The sequence below is a fragment of the Vigna umbellata genome, chromosome 6 (genome assembly GCF_029865625.1).
Source record: "Vigna umbellata cultivar VRB3 chromosome 6, Vumbellata_1.0, whole genome shotgun sequence".
NCBI classification, from domain to species: Eukaryota; Viridiplantae; Streptophyta; class Magnoliopsida; order Fabales; family Fabaceae; genus Vigna; species Vigna umbellata.
Window position 1 is genome coordinate 22198454 of NC_142170.1, and position 10676 is coordinate 22209129.

The window sequence follows — 10676 nt, forward strand, 5'->3', positions numbered from 1 at the left end:
TACTAAAGCCAGAATTCTAGCTTCCCTTACCTCTCAAAGAAACTGTCCAACGCTAAAAACGTTCTGCCGATTACTTGAACCACAAGGAATACCTAGACGAACCTACGAAACACCAAATTGAAAACGGACAGAGTCCTCATAACTCTATATGCATCAAGAACGTGTAAGAGAGGCATCATTACAAATGCAACAATATTAAATTCCTCTAAAACAAATTTGGGAACGGAAGAGGAAAAATGAGTCGAAACTTAGTTGCTCTATTGAAGAAACTGATCGATTAGAAATGTAGACCTCATTGTCGTGGTCGATTAGGTACCTCTCGATCATCAAAGAGAGTCAGGAAGTAGAACTCTTAGAGAAAAGGTAGAGAACTTTAGAAAAGTGGTTTCTAGAGAGATGACACGTTTTAAAATAATGAAACTTGTTTATAACAAAACTACTTATAACAAAACTGTTTAATATTAAAATAATTGAGTCTCACTATTTTTAGACTACCACCACTTCTAAAAATATTATTTTCTAGGGTTTTACATTCTTCCCAACAAGAAAAATTTTCGTCCTTGAAAATTCACTTATCAGATAGAAGGAACAACCTACTCTCATCACATTGTCTATTACAACAACCTTTTTGACAAAGATCCTACTCGCTAAAACTTTACTAACATGAAAAACCTTGCCTATATGCTAAAATGCTCTACTTTTCAATAGTGTAGATTGGTCATTATTCTCAAAACAAATCTAAGACCTCAACTTTTTAAAAAAACGTTTCTTCCACATAACCAACCATATTGTGTTTGTCACACTACCAACACCTCATCTATCCTCTAGAACTTCTTGTAAATCTTTTCTAAAACTTCTGCTAGCCTTGACTTCAAATCAATCCTTGACTGATACTCCCTTACCTCTTCTTGCTTCCTCTAAGAAACATCATGCCATTAACTTGACCACTACAACTTTTAATTTAGTTACCATTTGTTATGCTCTTGATCACCTTTAACCACACCCGTTCTGAGAACTTAACATTGCTTTACTAATCTCCACTCTTGAGTAGCATTGTTTCCAACTATATAAACTATCTCATTACCAAAGTAAAACTCTTCTCCGTTGCAGTCACAAAACCGATTTGAGCACTCCATCTTCACTTCTTTAACTCACTTACCTGAACCATAAGCATTTCTTAACCCACTAGCTTGTAATCATACTTAAATCTTTATCCTCCTCAACTTGAGATCACTAGCTTGATTAGTATCAAGCCAAGTTATGATACATCTTGTTAAAATAGAATGGCTTAATTTTCAACACCAAGAAGTAGGGTGAATTGGTGAAATACAAAAACAATGTTTTCTTTAAATCTTTTTCGCAAAGTAGATGACTTTAAAAACATTCTTTAAACACACAGAAAAAGATTTTTAACTGCAGCGAAAATAAAGTTGATTAAACATAGTACAGAGTCGATTAAGTCAAAGTGTAGGGATAGAAAAATCAAACCCTGCTTTTTATAGTGGTTTGGCCAAGCCTACATCCAGTGTTCTTCCTCATCAGGAAGCAAATGCACTATAATGATCAAGGTTTTTACAACAAGGCTTTTATAGAGACCTCCACGTCAAAATTATAAAACACCTCTCTAACGCTCTAATCAAAATATAGGCATACAACACACAAAGACCAGCAACAAGATGTCCCCTCTCCTACCATCTTCAACCCTTTGAGAAACCCCTCAAAGTCCAGAACGCAGCACGTCCTCTTCCTGTAGTCACAATAGGGCAACAACACCAATTTTCACAAGATTGAATTCCTGATCACCAAAACAGACACCTTCAGTGCATATTTGATCAGATAGTAAAAGCACACAATCCTTGCTCTTCAAGCTATCTCCAATGATGAACACCACGGTCTTCTTTAAGAGTTCTTGGAGTTTTTCCCAAATCTGTAAGACAACACTAATCTGAAAATTATCGAATTCGTTAGATTCTCAAAACTGCTTATAGAATTCAAATTTGCGTCAATATATAATTTTTCACAATGCTGACGCTCTTTAGTCGACTTTGCCACTAATGAAGTTGAATATAGTCATGACAGTTATAATAGTTAGTACCAGTTATAGCAATTAATTGATTACGCAATTAATGCAGTTGATTCACAATTAATGCTTGGTCAAACGTATTTAAAAATATAGTCGTTAGACACTTTAAGACAAGCATGAACAGAATTTCAAAACATAACAAACTTAGTCGAATGGCTTGCACACATAGTCGACTTTGTAACAGTTAAAGACATAGTTTTGAAAAAATTTCTCTTCAAAAATTCTCACAACACACTTTGAAAAAGTTTGTGCAAAGCCACGAGTTTTAATCAACTTACTTCATTATGAAGTCGACTTAAGTTCAATTAAAGTGTGTCAACAAAATGAATGGCAAAATATTTGCAATTGTATATTTATTTGTAACGGTTATTTTGTTAATTAGGATAATTAGTTGTAGTTAATGTATATATTGCAGTTTAGCTTATATAGTGGGCTGAAAAATCAGCTTGGCTGATTGTAATCATGTGTATTTATATGAAAATTCTCCTGCAAGAGGGGACACAGTTTTTTGGCTCAATCTTCTCTGAGTTTAACATGGTATCAGTCTAGGTTACGATCCCAAAACCTAGTTTGTGTTTTCCATCCTCGTCCTAGATTCGCGATTCTTTTTGGGTTTTTTTTTCTCGTTTCCTATTTTCCTAGCTCCATGGCTTCCGAAAAATATGATGTATTATTTGTTCGCCTTAATGAGAAAAACTACTCAGCTTGGGCATTCCAATTCCAAATCTTTGTCACCGGAAAAGATTTGTGGGGTCATGTTGATGGCAGCACTCCTGCCCCTGACAAAGACCAAGATACGCTTGCTCATGCCAAATGGGTAGTCAAAGATGCTCAAGTCATGGCCTGGATCCTTGGTTCCGTTGATTCGAACATTGTCCTGAATCTTCGCCCTTACAAGACTACAACCACAATGTGGTCTTACTTGAAGAAAATTTATAGTCAAAATAATGCAGCTCGCCGATTCCAGCTTGAGCACAACATCACTATATTTAAACAAGATAGTCTCTCCATCTCTGATTTTTACTCTCAATTCATGAATCTTTGGGATGAATTCACTGATATAGTTTATACAAACTTTCTTTCTGAAGGTCTAAGTTTCGTCTAAACAATTCATGATATTACTAAACGTGACCAATTTCTTATGAAATTACGATCTGACTTTGAAGGTATCTGGTCCAATCTCATGCATAGAGATCATGTCCAATCGTTGGATGCATGTCTCAATGATTTGTTACGTGAAGAACAACGTCTTCTTACATAGTCCACCATTGAAGAACAAAAATTGACTACTGTTCCATTAGCATACGTGGCACAAGGGAAGTCATGCCGCCATGATATGAGTACTATTCAATGTTTTAGTTGCAAGTAATTTGGCCACTAGGCTTCAACCTGTCCAAAAAAATTCTGCACCTACTGCAAAAAGGATGGTCATATTATTAAGGAATGCCCAATAAGGCCACCACGACGACCTGGAACAACTTGTACCACCATAATTGATTCTTCTATTCCAAACAGTTCTGCCAATCCAACACCTGTGCATCAAAATGCTACTACTGATGTTCCAACTTTGACCCCTGAAATGGTTCAAATGATCATTTCAGCTTTTTCTGCTTTGGGATTCTTAAGTAACTCCTCTTCACCATGGTACTTTGATTCTGGGGCTTCCAACCACATGACCAACACTACTCGATTCCTTACTAATATACAAAAATATTTTGGGAATCTCAAGATACATACTGCTAGTGGAAATCAATTGCCTATAACAGAAACTGGTGATATTTTTTCATTTTTAAAAAATGTCTTTGTTGCTCCTGGTCTCACTAGTAATCTCATTTTTGTTGGTCAATTAGTCGACAATGATTGTCAAGTTCAATTCTCACAGTCTGGTTGTCTTGTGCAGGATCAACACTCAGGGAAGATAATCGCGAAGGGGCGTAAAGTTGGACGTCTTTTTCCCATCCATTTTTCGTTGTCTCCAAGTCTCTGTTTGCCTTTCGTCTCTTGTAATTCTACTATTGTTGATCACCAAGTGTGGCATAAGCGCCTTGGGCATCCCAACTCAAATGTACTCCATGAGATGCTCAAATCTGGTTTTCTTGGAAATAAACACACTCCATCTCTTAATAATATTCATTTTGATTGCATTCCTTGTAAGCTTGGCAAAAGTAAAATTCTACCTTTTCCAACACATCAGTCGAATGAAACACAACCATTTGATATCATCCATAGTGATATTTGGGGGGTGGCACCAGTTATGTCTCATGCTCATTACAAATATTTTGTAACTTTTATTGATGATTTTCACTTGGGTCTATTTTCTACGCTCAAAAGATGAAGTCTTTTCCACTTTCAAATTCTTTTATGCTTATGTTCAGGCCCAATTCTCCTCCAAAATCAATATTCTTCGTTCTAATAAGGGGGGGGGGGGGAATACACATCACACTTATTTCAGGAATTCTTGCAATCCAATGGCATTTTATCTCAAAGATCATGCCCATCAACCCCCCAACAAAACGGGGTAGCTAAACGGAAAAATTGCCATTTACTAGATGTTGTTCGCACCCTTTTGCTGGAGTCGCATGTGCCATCACGATTTTGGTGTGAAGCCCTTTCCACTACTGCTCATCTTATAAACAGATTTCCATGTCCTTCTATAAGTAATGCATCTCATTTCACTTAATTATTTGGTGACCCACTCGATTACTCCACTCTTCGTATCTTCGGTTGTGCATGTTATGTCCATCTTCCTCCATATGAACGCACGAAGATCACTGCACAATCTGTTGAAGGTGATTTTCTTGGCTATTCTCCTCATCAAAAGCGATTTCTAGAAAGTGTATATTTTTTTACAAACCATCATGACTCGTTCCCTTCTCCAATTTCTGCTTTGCCATTGTTTTCTAATTCTTCTGTAGGTCACTCATCATGTAGACCTCTATTGACCTATCAAAAGCGAAATATTGCCACTCACCATCACTTAGCACAATCACATGGGCCCCTTCAAGATAATTCCTTGGATGCAGATCTAGTACAAACTCCAAAACCAGAACCAGTACAAGCTCCAAAACCATAACCAACTCCTTTACGATGCAGTTCAAGCATTAGTAAGCCCCTAGAAAGGTATATATGTTCCATGACAGCAACATTATCATCTATTCCTATTCATTCTTCTTATAAACAGGCAATGAAGAATGAATGTTGGAAAAAAGCTATTGAAAGCGAACTTCTCGCCTTGGAAGAAAATCAGATATGGGATATAGTGCCATGTCCTCTATGTGTTAAACCCTTAGGCAGCAAGTTTGTGTTCTCTATAAAGCTGCGTTTGGATGGCTCCATAGACCGCTACAAGGCGCGACTGGTTGTGGTTGGAAATAAGCAAGAGTATGGCCTAAACTATGACGAGACTTTTGCTCCAGTTGCCAAGACGACCACTGTGCGTACTATCCTTTCTCTTGCTGCATCCAAATCTTTGCCATTACATCAAATGGATGTCAAAAATGCATTCCTCCATGGTGACCTTAAGGAGGAATTTTACATCACACTTCTTGGTGGTATGTCGATCCTCTCCCCGAATACTATTTGCAAATTGAAACGCTCTTTATATGGATTGAAGCAGGCCCCAAGAGTATGTTTTGATAAGTTTTTCTCCATTCTTCTTGGTTTTTCTTTCAATCAAAGTCAGTATGATCCATCACTTTTCCTTCAACGGACTCCTAAAGGCATTGTCATACTTCTTGTTTATGTGGATGACATTGTGGTCAATGGTTCTGATCAAGATTCTATTTCTAGAATCAAACAAATGCTACATTCAAATTTTCACATGAAAGGGTTAGGTTATCTCAATTATTTCTTGGGTTTAGAGGTGCATTACCATCCTAAAGGCACTTTCATAAACCAGCATAAATATATTCAAGATTTGGTCCAGCTAGCAGGACTCACCAATGCTACCCCTGTTGACACTCTAATAAAAGTTAATGTTAAATATAGGCGATATGAAGGAAAGCTTCTTGACGATCCCACTCAATATCGGAAACTAGTTGGTAGTCTTATCTATGTGACCATCACTCGCCTTGATATTTCTTTTGTTGTACACACTGTTAGTAAGTTCATGCAATCTCCACAACACTTTCATTTTTCAGCCTTGCAACGTATAATTAAATATCTCCTTGGCACTTCAAGAGTTGGTTTATTCTTTCCTGGTAATTCATCTCTTCAACTCCAAGCTTATAGTGAGGCTGATTGGGTTGGTTGTCCAGACACTAGGAAATCAACTACTAGCTGGTGTATGTTCCTAGGGAATGCTCCTATTTCATGGAAATGTAAGAAACAAGATTCAGTCTCACAGTTATTCACTAAAGCAGAATATCGCGTAATGTCTGCTACTTGTTCTAAGATAATATGGTTACGTGGTCTTCTTACAGAGCTTGGATTGTCTCAAGCACAACCAACTCCACTGCATGCTGATAACACCAGTGCCTTACAGATTGCAGCAAATCCAATTTACCATGAACGGACGAAACACATCAAGGTCAATTGTCACTCTATCTGAGAAGCGTATGATCGTAGAGTCATCAATCTACCAGATGTCTCAACATCCGTTCAAATAGCTGACATTTTCACTAAATCGTTGCCACACCAACGTCACAATTTTCTACTAGGCAAATTGATGCTTGTAGATTTACCAGCATCAATTTGAGGGGGGATGTCAACAGAATGAATGGCAAAAGATTTGCAATTGTATATTTATTTGTAACGGTTATTCTGTTAATTAGGATAATTAGTTGCAGTTAATGTATATATTGCAGTTTAGCTTATTTTAGTGGGCTGAAAAATCAGTTTGGCTGATTGTAATCATGTGTATTTATATGAAAATTCTCCAGCAAGAGGGTACACAGTTTTTTGGCTCAATCTTCTCTAAGTTTACCAAAGTGCATGTGGTTTTTCTTTTCGAAAACAATTTTCATGCAATCACAGATTAAATCTCACATATATAACATAGTGAATTGCAATGATCAACACAACACAAACATGTTCTCATATAATTATAATCATGAAAGTAATGAACATGTAACACATAAACACATGTGTTATTAATTATGTGTTGTCATCATAAAAAACCAGAAGCTTTGAGATTAGGTTCAGCTAAAGCAGTGCTCCCCCTATAAATAATCTCAACAATCTCCCCCTTTTTTTTTATGATGCACAACCATGATTAATAAACAACCATGTTGTACACAACAATACAGATTATCAAACAAATATCAATCTGTATATCAGTATAATTCTCCCCCTTTGGGCATTAGCAAAAAAGGTATGCAAACAGGTACTGATATTCAGATAATCAATTATTTCAGAGATGCATCAGGAAATCATAAAGCAAACACAAAAGCTCCTCCTTGCATAGATAATCACATAAGAAATAATGTACTCTCCCCCTTAAGTATAGGCATGTCAAATATCTAAAAAATATGTAATGTTCCCCCTGTCATTATGCATGTTTCATATTCAAAACCCATATGCACAATGAAGTATTCATAAAATATAATAGAACATTTATTTGAAAAACCTAAAACCCCAAATTGGGGGAGCTCTCCCTTGTTGTCCAAAGCCAAGAAAACGTAAATGATAGAGTGAGAGAGAGTTTTGGGGTCTGCCCCCCCTTTTGCACATAAACTTAGGTCAAGCCACTAATGAGCCTCTCCAAAAATGACCCAAAACGACCCAAAAAGTCAAATCTGTCCAAAAACTCCTAAAAATGAATTTACCATTTAATTTAAATGAAAATGCTGATGTGGCAAGTGAAGAATGAGGTGACAACTCTCTTGATGTCCTAATATAATATTCCAAATAATTCCCTGCAATTAATAATGGAAATAATTAGCCTCAGATAATTCAAATTAATTAAAATAAGAATTACTAGTTAAATTAAGCCTAAATATGAAAACTGAGGAAATATTGGACAAATAAACTCAATTCCCTAATCTAATATAGTACAAAAAGCTAAGTAAATAGTATAAAAATATTGATTCATCAGTCTTGCTTGAAAGATTTGTGTTGTCTTATTTGAAGGCTTTTAGTGCCTCGACTGGAAAGCTTTTGGCGCCTCACTTAGATGGCTTTTGGTGCCTCGCTTTGAAGGCTTTTGGTGTCTCGCTTAAAGGACTTTGGGTTCCTTACTTGAATGGCTTTGGGTGCCTCGATTGGAAGGCTTTTGCTGGCTCGCTTGGAGGGCTTTGGGTGCCTCACTTAGATGACTTTGGGTACATCGCTTGAAGGGATTTGGTGCCTCACTTGGAGGGTTATGGTGCCTTGTTTGAAGGGCTTTTGCTACCTTTCTTGGATGGCTTTTGTGCCTTTTTATAGGATTTTTGGTGCCTCGCTTGAAGGCTTTTGGTGCCTCGCTTGGAGGGCTTTAGGTGCCTCGCTTGGATAGCTTTGGGTACATCGCTTTGAGAGTTTTGATGCCCCACTTGGAGAGCTTTCGGTTCCTCGCTTGGTAGGCCTTGCATTCCTCACTTAGAGGGCTTTGGTGCCTCGCTTGGGGGGCTTTTAGTGCACCGCTTTAAGGGCTTTAGTGGGGATGTTTGTGTTGTCTTTTCTGGAAAAGCTTCACTGTAGTCGTTACCATAAAGAACAAAAGCAAATTTTTAAACAACATAAGGAGTTCAAAGTAAGAATTTTGGGATATGATTTTTTGTTTACTTTTTTGAATTTGATATCTTAATGGGCCTTTGTCCTCATGTTTGAGGCCTGTCTTCAGGTAACCTCAATCGGTTCCTTGCTTTGTAGTCAGGTAAATGATTGCTATGAGGTCGAGTTTCCTTTGCAATCGCTAAAGTCGTTTTGTTCTCTACCTTGGAGTATTTGTTTATGATGTTGTGATGTGGGCAATATATTGTTGAGCGTACTTCTGTATTATGCGGGCAGGGTATCCTTAGGCTATCAAGGTCGAGTTATAGTTATGTTCGGCAAATCGCAAGCATGTTTGTCGTCGCTAGGGGGTTTTCGCCATCTACATAGAAGAAAGTATGTATCACGATGACGTACTTTTCCTAGAGAGTCGTACTCTCTATTAGGCGTGACTGGGTTGTGCAATTTGTTGTCCTTGCTCTATGGTCGTCTAATGACTGTGCATTGTCGTAGTCTACTAGTCGTGCTTTATGGTCCTTTGTTGGTCGTGCTCTGAGGTGATTTATTGGCTATACTTTTTAGGAATATGATGGTTGAGCTCAAAATTCGTTTGCTAGCCATGCTTCGTGGCTGGGCTATATCCTCTGGTAGTTTGGCTTTGCTGTTGGGTTGTGTTCTCTGATGGTCAGACTTTGCTGCCTAATTGTGTTCTTTGCTTGTCGGGCTTTGTTGCTAGGATGTGTTCTTTGGTGGCTAGGCTTTGCGGTCAGGTTGTGTTCTCTAACGACCATCATTATTGTCAAACTATGTTTTTGGTAGCTGAGCATTATGGTCGGGCATTGTGGCTGAGGTTGTATTTTATGGTGGTCGGGCTTTGCTGTCAGGCTGGTACCTATAACATTAGTAATTATTACAGCATAGATAAATTCAACTGCTTGTGCTTGTTGGTATAGCCTACGACATGTGTAGCATTTTGTTTCTATTTTGTGTTGTGGTAGAACTTAGATGTGGCCGAGCTCATCCTTGACAAGCTTAATTCTATGGTCGAGGTTCTTTGTAGTTCGAGGTTCACAGTTAAGGTCATCCTTTCATTAGTACAAAAACATCGTGTAACGTCGGTGTTTTTTAGTTTGTCACGTTGAATTCAAGATCGACGTCATATCAAGAGACGTTAAATTGATGTCAAATTTTAAAAAAATGACGTTAGTGACGTCGGACACAGAACAATCCGATGTTGGACATAGAGCAAATTGACGTTGAATATTGCTCTATGTATGACGTCAATTAACGTGTGTTGCATTTATAACAGACGTTAATTAACGTTTATTGTAAGAACAACCGACGTCAATTTATGTAATTTTTTTAAAACAATTTCGTCGATATTTTCCTTCACTAAAACCATGAAAAATCAATATACAACACAAGAATACACCACAAAAATTTCCAAAATTTTAGAAGTAGTAACAACCAATGAAAACTGCAACAATAATGAAAATGCAACAACCAATACACATAAAAAATAAAAAAAGAAACTAACCGTGAACGAAAGACAGTAGATAGGTGTCATTGTCAGGGTGAGGAGAAGACAACCACTGTCGAAGAGGGAAAAAAGAGAACTTAACAGAGCTTTAGATGGTCTCTATGCACGAAACTAATCAGCTAAAATGAAAGGAAATCATACGTAAAGTCATCAATCAATGGACATTTGTGTTAAGTGGAAAAAACATTACCTTTGGTGGTCGCCGAAAGCTTCCCTAGAGACGTTCGACCCGTAATGAAGAAAGTGCACACAAAAATAGTAAAGCAAGTGTTCTTTCTCCTACTCTTCAAATATCTTCAGGATCAAATTAACGTTTGTTCCTCTTAACAACAAACGTCTAATGAGTCTCTTCAATTATCTTTGTGCTCAAATTTTTGTGAATTTGAACACCAACAAACGTCTATTATTTCACTAACAGACTTC

General features: G+C 37.4%; 1 pseudogene; it reads left to right on the forward strand.

Moving 5' to 3' along the window:
• The first annotated feature begins 3116 nt into the window (after window positions 1–3116).
• LOC148196988 (uncharacterized) lies at window positions 3117–4021 on the forward strand (annotated as a pseudogene).
• Window positions 4022–10676: the final 6655 nt, after the last annotated feature.